Source organism: Narcine bancroftii, chromosome 3 (assembly GCF_036971445.1).
Source record: "Narcine bancroftii isolate sNarBan1 chromosome 3, sNarBan1.hap1, whole genome shotgun sequence".
NCBI classification, from domain to species: domain Eukaryota; kingdom Metazoa; phylum Chordata; class Chondrichthyes; order Torpediniformes; family Narcinidae; genus Narcine; species Narcine bancroftii.
The window spans coordinates 266,788,201-266,797,416 of NC_091471.1; positions in this window are offsets into that span (position 1 = coordinate 266,788,201).

Below are 9,216 nucleotides of genomic sequence, written 5' to 3' on the forward strand. Positions count from 1 at the left end.
TCCAGCGATCATCCATGGATATCATTCCATCCGACACAGATCCCTTCCATCGGTCCCTAAGCATTTGCCTGAGAGATTAAATATTTGACTGATTTCTAAAAAAATTCTACCCCCCCCCCCACCCTCCCTTCGCCACCTTCATCCTACCCCTGCTCCATGTCTAAAGCCACACGCGGGGCTGGAGCAAGGTGTGGATGCCCATTCTAAAGAATGTGGGGGTGGGGGGAAGAGAGCAACAAATCTGACATTATCCCACCGTTTGAATCAACGCTCATCTCCAGATCATCGAGGAAGAGAAAAAAAAATCCTAAAGGATCAAACGTTCCATCAGTTACTGGGGACCTTTCATTCTTCACTGGGTTCTTCGTCCTCAACTCGGAGTCCACTGCTCGCAGCAATTTCCTGATCACCTGTCACAGTCGTCCCTGCGCGATTTCTTCAAATAAATTGTCCTTTTAACTGGCCAAACTCCAAAGCAAAACATCCCCCCCCCAAAAAAAAAGGAAAAGAGAGGAAAAGAATACCTCCGCAGCGCTTAGTTCAATCTACACTCATCCTTTCACTTCACATACGTTCAAATTTGGCTTAGAAATGATAACGTTTGATGCCTGCACATCGTGTCAAACCTATTCCAGTCTCCTTCAAAATCAGAGCTTTTCGATCAAAAAAGACCCCCCCCCCAACGTTTGTGGGATGATTTTCAGCCTTTAGGAACTGTAAAAGGAGGTATCTAGGTACCTATTGCCTTTTTGCGACTTCGATGATTACTTTGGACAGCTCCAACTAGAATCACCTCTTGTAGATTCAAAATCGGCACCAGAAATGGAAAAGACGAGAGCCGACTGTTGGTTCTTTGGTTGGAACCACGTGCAGTCTGAGAGTTCATCAATCGCTTCACCAATTATATTTAGAACGGTGGCTACCTGTCGTGTAATCGAATGGCTGAGTCCAGGTCATTCGACAAGCCACCACAAATAAGTACGGAGGGGGTGGATTTTATTATTATTTCATAATCAATTGATTCAAAAACTGTTAAAGTCAATGAAGGTTACCCAATATGTTCAAGATTAATGGGGCAGCAAAGATAATATTTTTGACAAGGTGTGGAACTTACTGCGTGTGGATAGTCTAGCAATGGGTCTCAATCTTTTTCTTTCCATTCACATCCCACTTTAAGCAATCCCTATGTGATGAGTAAGGGATTGCTTAAGGTGGGATGTGGGTGGAAAGAATAAGTTTGAAACCCACTGTTTTAATCGTACCTAATTGACTCATTATGTGCACGGTTTCAGAACTCCAAAGGAAATGGGCCAATGACAATTTTTCTCAACCAAAATATTTCAGTAACAATTGGGTCTAGAGCAGTGGTTCTCAACCTTCACTTCCCACTCACATCCCACCTTAAGCACTGATGGCAAAGGGATTACTAAAGTGATGTGTGAGTGGAAAGAAAAAGGTTGAGAACCACTTAGTCTACAGAGATCGGAACAGTGAAAACCACAATGCAAACCTAATGTTCGGATTTTAGCACATTTTCCGGTGGCTTTGAGAGAAATGCCTCAGACTGTGCTAGAAATACTCAGCCAGTCAAGCAGCAGCAGCTGCGGGAAGAGTATCAGTGTCATTCGCTCTGTTTCTCCCATCACAGATTCTGCCTGGCCCACCATTTACTGTTTTTACACACAGATTTTCCACATCTGCCATTGTATGCTCTGGGAAGAAACCTGGCGCCATGCTCCAGTCAGTTGTATGTGAGGCTCCAGACACACAAGTGCAGTTGATTTTTAACTGCCAACAGGATTAGGCTGGCAAGAAATTTCAAGGAATGATTAGAGATTGTCCAAGTCAGCCTTAGTAATCCCCAATTCCACCAAATGAATAAATACAAAACTTGCTGGGGGATGGTCAGGAAAAGCAGAATAACCTGAATAACTTTTCATTACAAAGAAAAAAAATGATTTTTGGAGCTGCTTAACAAGAGAGCCCATGGAATTACAGGAAGAATACTAGCATGGGTAGAGCATTGGCTGATTGACAGGAAACAGAGAATAGAAATAAAAGGTTCCTACTCTGGTTGGCCATCAGTTACCAGTAGTGTTCCACAGGGTTCAGTGTAGGGGCCATTTCTTTCTATATTGTATGTTAATGATTTGGAATAAATGATTTTGTGGCAAGTTTGCAGAGGATACAAAGATAGGTGGAGGGGCATGTAGTGAGGAGGAAATGGGGAGACTTCAGAGAGACTTGGATCGATTAGGAGAATGGGCAAATGAAGTACAATGTTGGAAAGTGTACGGTCATGCACTTTGGTAGAATGAATAAACGGGCAGTCTCTTGTTTGGATGGGAAGAAAATTCAAACTTTGGAGGTGCAAAGAGAGTCGTTGTACAGGATACCCTAAAGGTTAAACTCCAGTTTGAGTTGGTGGTGAAGAAGGTGAATACAATGCTGGCATTCATATCTCGAGGAATAGGATATAAGAGCAGGGATGTGGTGTTGAGGCTTTATAAGGCTCTGGTGAGACCGCACTTGGAGTATGGGGCAAAGTTTTGGGCTCCTTATTTAAGAAAGGATGTGCTGGCAGTGGAGAGGGTTCAGAGAAGATTCACAATAATCATTCCTGGAATGAAAGGATTAGCAAATGAGAAACATTTGATGGCTTTTGAACTGCACTCCTTGGAGTTTAGAAGAATGAGGTGGGACCTCATTAAAGTATTTCGAATCTTAAAAGGCCGAGACAGAGTAGATCTGGCAAAGTTGTTTCCAAGGTAGGGGAGTATAGGACAAGAGGGTACAACTTCAGGATTGAAGGGCACCCGTTTAAAACAGAGATGTGGAGGAATTTCTTTAGCCAGAGAGTGGTGAACCTCTGTAATTTGCTTTATGGGCAGCTGTGGAGGCCACAAGGTGGGTGTATGTAAGGAGAGATTGATAGGTATCTGAATAGTCAGGGTATCAAAGGTTTTGGGAAGAAGGCTGAATGGGAGAATGGATTAGCTCATAATGAATGGTCAAGGCAAGTGTCAACCATTTCTTGAAAGCCATAGAGTTCAATAGTGCAGAAATAGGCCTTTGGCCTAACTCATTCATACTGATCAAGTTGTCTACCAGCCATGGTTTTGATGGGCTGAATAGGCTACTTCAGCACCTATATCTTATGGTCTAACTGTAATCTGCTGGCTCAGTCTATTTTTTAACTTCCAGGTTGATTTTAGGACATTGGCATAGAAGTGTAAATTAGAGGCCCTTCAGCCCACACATGTTCCAGGACCATAATACCCAAATTAAACTAAATCTCTATTCCTCTATTCCCTGCATTTTCATGTGTCCATCTAAAAGTCTCCTAAATGCTATTGTTGTATCCACTTCCATCACTACTTGGGCAGCCCATTCCGGGCACCTTCTATTTCCACAAATCTTCTTTAAACTCCCCCTTCCCTCACCTTAAATGCATGTCCTATAGCATTGATAGTTTTATCTGGGAAAGCAATCTGATTATCTACCCTTCATAGTTTTATCAGGTCACCTCCTCAGTCTCCCACGCTTCAGAGCAAACAAATTGTTTGTTCCAACTTCTCATTATATCTCATGACCTCCAATCCACGCAACATCCAGTAAATGTCTTCTCTCCCCTTTCAAAAGCCTCAACAGCCTTCCACTAATGGAAAGTCTTCTTTTACATACAGCAATTGTGGAGAGGAAAATAGATTTAATGTGTTAGGTCAATGATCTTTCATTGATCATTCATTCTTAGTCACCTTGAAAATGTGATGGTGGGTCCACTCTGAATTCTGTCCCCAGTTTTGTGTTTATAAATAGTCACAGCAAAATGGACCATGAAGCAGCAATGGAATTGTATGGTTGACACAGATGGGATTGTGGTATCTTGAAGAGGATGATATTGCTCCTTATGTAATGTTAGGATTCTTGACCTACAGAGCCCAAGGCAAGTGTCAACCATTTCTTGTAAGCCATAAAGTTCAATAGTGCAGAAACAGGCCTTTGGCCTAACTCATTCATACTGACCAAGTTGTCTACCAGGATCATTGTCTGAAGAGGTCACACAAAATTCTTTCTACCCTGCACATGGCATCTTTCAACTGCTCCCATCGGGGGAGAGATACAGGAGGATCAGAGCCAGCACCACCAGGCTGAGGAACAGCTTCTTCCCACTGGCAGTGAGAATGCTGAACGACCGAAGGAACTACTCACATTAACCAAGACTCTCGTATTTACAAAATGATATTTATATATTTGTTTGCATATAAATACTTGTCCTGCATATGTATTGTTTGTCTGAATGTGGTTTATGTCTGGCTGTGTATCTGCATGTTTTGAACCAAACACTGTTTTGTCAGGTTGTACTTGGGCAATTAAATGATAATAAACTACCTGAGCTGGTTGCATTTTCCAGTACCAAGTACATTCCATGTGTGCAATCTATTTCAAGTAAAGGCATTAAGGAGAAGATTGGTGTTGCTACTGACAGCTGTTGGGATTGCTGTTAGGCTGTCTAGACTAGCAGATGAAAGCTACTCACTTGGTTATCTCACCACCTTCAGGTTACCAGCAGTGAGAAATAGCATTTTTCTGGTTGTTTTATTGTGATTTGTCTGTTTTGTAGGAAGTGTGACATCTGGTGTGTATGTGCAATGCTTGAGTGTGTCAGAAGCTCTCGAAAACTTTATATAAATAGCTGCACTCCTGCTCTCTTTTCATTGGCTTGAATGAAGCCACGGTTCCTTCACGATTTAGAAGACATTGGAAAATTGGTTGAGTCTTTACAAAATTGATATAAATTAATAGAAAATAGATTATAATTTTGGGCAAACAACAGAGATGAATTTAAGGGGATACTGAAAAACCACAGAAAGGTACAGAGGATAAGGATAGACAACAGGTGGGAGGAGGCTAATACAGAGCATTAATAACCAACATGGACCCGTCTGGCTGAATGACTGCCCTGTGTTATAACAACGAAATAACAGCATTTACAATTTTGAAATCTATATTTCTGGACTTAGTGATCAGATTTAAAAAGGTTAACCTTTGTTGATTGTCGTGCAGTCATGAAAAAAATATTCAGAATCGGAAGACCAAAAATAGCTATAATTTACAGTAGTTGACGAATATTACTACAGACATTAGTAGATGGAAATTAATGTGTGAAATCCCATCCTCTGTTCAATACAAATGAAATGATATTTCCATTAAATAGCAAATGAAATCATTTCTTAAAACACTCAAGAGTTTGTTAACCTGAACCTTGTGTGATTTTAAATTCTTGGTCCTAGGATAGAACATGATCCACGCTGGATCAAGCAATTAAAAGTAGCTGAATTCACTTTTGCTTCCTTCTGCATCCTGTTGCTCAAAGAAGAGGAATTACAGTGACTTCATGGAAAGCACCTGTACGGTGTTATGGATTTTACAGTGATGAAACAGAAGGGACTCCACAAGGAGTAAATTTAAAAACAAACTTAATTTTCAAGATTACATATAGGCACAATGGATGACAATAGATATTCCTCATCCTTGTTGGGTTGTGAGTGTGGGCTGGTGCAGCGAGGGGACAAGGTGGTGTTTCTCATGTTTTAACAGTATATGCTATCCTTAAAGACTATGAGACAGTGTGTTATATTTTCCAAACCCACGAACACAAGGGAGTTTGTGTAAAAGCAATAGGGTATGATGGGAAATATATGTAATACACAAAAGGGCTGGAAAATCTCAACTGAGCGTCCATCTACTGTCCTCCATAACATTTGGGACAAAGACACTTTCCTTTCCCTTTATTTGCTCCACAGTTTTAAATTTGTCATCTAACAATTCACGTGAGTAAAGTGCACATTCCAAGGTTATTTGTATCCATTTGAGTTTGACCATACAGCACTTTTTAATACATAGTCCCCTCATTTCAGGGCACCATAATATGTATGTAAATTAAAGTAGTCACGTTTAGTACTTTGTTGCCCATCCCTTGGATGCAATGGCTGCTTGAAGTCTGTGATTCAGCGACATCACCAGGTGCTGAGTATCTTCTCTGGTGATGCTCTGCCAGGCCTCTACAGCAACCATTTTCCGCACCTGCTCGTTTCGGGGACTTGTCCCCTCAAGTTTTCTCTTCAGCATATGGAAGCCATGCTCACTTGGATTTAGATCGGGTGACGGCCATTTAAGAATTTTCCAGTTCTTAGCTTTGAAAAACTCCTTTGCTGCCTCAGCAGTATGTTTGGTTTCAATGTCTTGCAGTAGGATGAAGCACCGCCCAATGAGTTTGGAGGCATTTGCTCAAACTTGAGCAGATAAGATGCTTCTACACACCTCAGAATTAATTTTGCTCCTTGCCACAATGAAGATAAAAGCAGACATGCACGGAATAAAAAGATGGGAGAAGAAGGGGCAGGAGGAGGAGCACTGTCTAACAGCCAAGAGGACGGATAAGAGGGCAGGAAAAAAAAGCTGAGAAATTAACGGGGAAGGGGTTGGCTCTGTGAATACAGAGCTGGAGGAAAGGAGAAAGACAGGGAAAGGGAGAGAGAGAGACACGGGAAGGTGTGCTGAAGGCAAGGAGACGAGAATAGGGAGAGTGAGAAAATCTATTTTTGGAAATTTAAATCTCTTTACAAGCAAAGCAATTTGACAAAGGGTCATGACAAATAAATCATCATATTGGAGAGGGGTCAATGACCTTAAAATAAAAAAAAACACGATGAAAACGGAGAACCTTTCTTACTGTTGTGATTCATTTCATTTTCTTGATATCTTAGTGCTAATTAATCCAATTGAAGTCTCATTTCTATTAGAAACTTAAGGCAGCCAAACTATTTTCATCTAGGATTAATTGAGATGGGAGACTTTCAGTCCAGCAATCTGAACTGGATTAGATTTGAATCCATATCTCTAAGTTTACAGGAGATGACTGTGTTCAATGGGCATGAAAACAGCTTGCTCACATGCAGCAGAAACAACTTTTATTTATAATGAATCCTTCACAAAGCAATGCATATCCTTGAAGTATATATAGAGTCATTATTATACTGTATAGGCAAATACAGCAGCCAATTTAAGTCAAGGAAGATGCCTCATGAAGGAAATCATTCAATTTTGGTGAAATTGTTAGAGATCTACCTGGTACAAATGAGAGGTTGAATAATTTTAATGGTGATATGTGAGCGAGAGGCATGGGTCCAGTGTGTTCACAAGCTTTTGAGGTCAGGTGGACAAACTGTGAAGGCTGGTAAAAAGACATCGTACCTCTCCTCCTCTCAGATCCAATTAACACTTCTTGTTGGTCTGGACTCCTTCCCCCTGCCAGTCTTCAGTCTTTATTCTGTTCGTTGCTTATTCTTTGAAGAAAGGCTCAGGCCCGAAATGTCGGTAATATATCTTTAACTCCTATGGACAGTGCGAGACTGGCTGAGATCCTTCAGCATTTCTGTGAGCTTTTATTACAATCACAGCATCTGCAGTCTCTCATGTTTCATTACATGGCATATTGTGGTCTGTGGTCCAAGTTTGAGATCAATCTGAAGGAAAAAAAAAATCAAACTGAGGTAGTAACTTTGGGGATAAGGGAATTGCCAACATTTTGGATCAAGACTGAGATTGGAGAGCCAAGATTGTCAAAATAAAAAGGGGAAAGGTGAGACAAAGGCCAGTAGGTCATAGATTAGATCAAAAAAAGTGAAGGATTTCAGACAGTCTGAGGCAGGTGAGGGAAGGTGCAGGGTAGTGATGGGAGGCAGAAGGTAGCTCTGTGAAAGCAGACAAGCGGGCCAGGAAGTCATGGGGCAAGAGCTCCCTGCAGAAGTGGGGGAATTCTTTTGCAGAAATAAAATAGGTTTTGTTCGAGTAGAGTCCATGGAAACTGTTTTCTTTGGGGCAGGAGGATGTGATAATAGTTTAGGAAATTGAGGATGCACAAGAGGGAGAGAGAATTCCATTAATCTCAGTGGAGAGGAAGCCATATTTCCTAAAAAAAGGAAATTTCAGATTCGAGCATCTACAGTCTCTAGTATCTCCAGATACCAATCTGAAGATGTTTATGGTGAGAACTTCACAATGACTGAGCAAATTGATTATTTAGGTCAATGTGATCTGCCTGGTTTATTGTAATAATTTTTGGACATAGAGGCTTGGTACAATCAAGGACAGCTAAAAGTAAACCCAGTGGTTCTCACCTTTTTTCTTTCCACACACATTCCACTTTAAGTCAACCCTGTGCCATCGGTGTTCTGTGTTTACTAAGGGATTGCTTAAGGTGGGATGTGAGTGGGAAGGAAAGGTTGAGAATCACTGCTCTCGACCCATTGTTCCTGAAATATTTTGCTTGAGAAAAATTGTCATTGGCCCATTTCCTTTCCAGTTCTGACACCTTGCACATACCAAGTCAATTAGGTACGATTAAAACAGTGGTTTTCAAACTTATTCTTTCCACTCACATCCCACCTTAAGCAATCCCTTACTAATCACAGAGCACCTCTGGCATAGGGAATACTTAAAGTGGTATGCTAGTGAAAAGAAAAATGTTGAGAACTGTAAGGTAAAACATCATGAGATGGGAATGTGTAGGGAGTTACCCTGTACAGGGCAGTAACAAGAAGGGGAGGTGTCCTTGTACTCCTGTTAGGTAAAACATCATGAGATGGGACCGGAGAAGGAGTCACCCAGTACTAAGGAGTAACAGAATGCATCCTTGTACTTACAAGATAAGAGAGACATTGATGGATTGAGAGGCAGGAAGCTAGCAGGGAAAGGATAGCAACAGTTTTAGTCATTGGACAAGTAATGATATGATGATGTTCTAAGCACGTATCCAAGGGTATAAAAAATCACCATTTTGCTGATAACGGCAGAATGCATTCTCCGGCTAACATCGTTAGTTGCAAGTGTTACAATCCGGTAATAAAGAACAAAGAACCCTGATTTCGACTCAGTCTGGTGTTTGTCTCACTCATTCATGAACAAAGCAGACCTAACAGAACCACTGAGTTAACTGCATTACTGTGAGCCCAGCTGGGGATGGATGGTAAGTTTTCTCTCTTGACAATTACAGGTGAATCAGTTGGACTTTACAGTCATTGCTGATATTATCTTTTTCTAAAAGATCCATTAAAGGACTATAAGTTATAGGAGCAGAAGTAGCCAATTTGGTCTCTTCAGTCTGCTCTGCCACTTCAATCACAAAATGATCTATTCTCCAACTTAGTCACA